The following is a 2,106-nucleotide window of genomic DNA, read 5'->3' as shown; positions in this document are numbered from 1 at the left end:
CACCGCAATCTAGATTTAGTGACTCTGCTAGATCTAGATTTGTGACTGGATCTAGCAAGTGCGCACAGCTTCACTGCATCAAGATTCTTCACATTGCTCATACCCCAAATTCCCCTGGCCCGTGACCAACCAATGCTTGCATGCAATTTGCTGCGCTTGCGTACGCTGCATGCTGCAGCTGCACTGGTGCGTCGCGACGCAGTGTTCAGACACTACTCATGACAGCTTTGAGCATTTTTTTGTCACACCATCGCACTTTTTCTGCACCCCTTTTTGACTTCACTGCGCCAGTCTCCCTACTCCGGTGATCAAGTGAGCAGACGAGCGAACGTCACTGCACCATGCCATGAGCTGCAGCAACAGGCGCAGGACTACGTGGCTGGCTTGCAGGCACACGTGCGCGCGAGTACACCACGCTGTGCGCACTTCTACTTGCCTGCAGGCACGCATCGCTGAAGCAAGAAGGAGCAAAGCAAAGGAACTGAGGAGTAGAGCAGCGAGGAAGGATTCGTTTCCATGTGATTGCACAAGAGACAACCAAGCAGGCAGAGAACGACGAAAAGCAGCGCAAGGGACACGTGTGCATGTGTGTGTACATGCGTTTGTGTGTAGATGTTGCCTGCAGGCACGGGAACGTGTTTCTGATTAAAGTGGATTGGATGAGTAGCAATCCTCTGCTCACTGCAGACACACTCGCATGCAATTGCACAATGCTGCAGTCTTGCTCGCAAGCATTGGTAGCTTCTCCTACATAGCTTGGATTCACTGCACAACAATCCTCTGCTCACTGCAAACACACTTGCACGCGATTGTGCAGTGCTGCTGCCTTGCTTGCAAGCATTCGTAGCTTCTCCTACTTTCGTTTGATTCACTCCACTACAATCCGTCTACTCACTAGCAGACACACTTGCATGCGATTGTGCAGTACTGCTGCGTTGCTCGCAAGTATTGGTTAGTTCTCCTACATGAATTGGATTCACTGCACAACATCCCTCTACTCACTGTTGGGTTACTCGCAAGCACTCACAATATCCCTTGCTTGCATTGGATTCACTCTACTACAATCCGTCTACTCACTCGCAAGCACTCACAACATCTTTTACTTGCATTGGATTCACTCCACTGCATCCGTCTTCTCACTTGCAAACACTCACAACTTCTCCTGCTTGCATTGAATCCACTCCACTACAATCCGTCTACTCACTGCTGTGTTACTTGCAAGCACTCACAACATCTCCTACTTCCATTGGATTCACTCCACTACATCCCATTGCTCGCTGCAGACACTTCATGCGTACGCTTGCTTGCTCTGTGCGTGTTGCTCGCAAGCACCCACAACTTCCCTTGCTTCCACCTTGTTCACTGCACAACACTCCTCCACTCACTCGCCACTGCGTCACTGCGTCACCCACCATGCCTGCACACATCTGCAGTCGACCCTTTATCAATCCACACCATCATTCACACACCGCTCTGTCACCCCACTTCACTCCACACCACTTCACTTCACTCGGCAGAATCGCCTCGATCCTTGGATTCACTCTCCAACATCACCTGCGCTTCCTCCCTCGCCTCCAGCAGGAATATGTTCAGGTGCGCAAGAAGCTCACTGCAACCGCCTTCTCCTCTTCCCACTTTACCTTCTCTCTTCGCGCATGCGTGTTACTACTTGCAATGTTTTGTGCTTCTGCTTCCTTTGCTCCACCTCCACAATCACAACACACAACACAACAACACATCCATGCATGTGCCGCTTTGTCCCTTTGTCTCACCCTTTATTCACTTGTTTCCTTCTCTCTTCCCTTTGCCTTTCCACATTCCACGTGTTGCATTGTTGCTCTGCACTTGTTGCCACATGCTTCATTCACCCTTGGCTCTCTTTCTCTTCCATCCACTCACCACCACACAGCACCTCTCCACACAACATCACACATCCTTCACTTCACTTCACACGACACAAAACAACACAACCCACTGTGTGCATTCGTGCTTCCCTTCGTCCCTTTCTGTCGCCACCTTGTCACCACAAGCCTTGCTTGTCTATTTCACCTGCGTTCTATCACCACCCCTCCTGTCTTGTTTCAATTCTTGCCACTGCTGCTGCTG

Source organism: Salpingoeca rosetta (assembly GCF_000188695.1).
Source record: "Salpingoeca rosetta unplaced genomic scaffold supercont1.6, whole genome shotgun sequence".
In the NCBI taxonomy this organism is placed as follows: domain Eukaryota; class Choanoflagellata; order Craspedida; family Salpingoecidae; genus Salpingoeca; species Salpingoeca rosetta.
Note: the sequence above shows the minus strand (reverse complement) of the source record.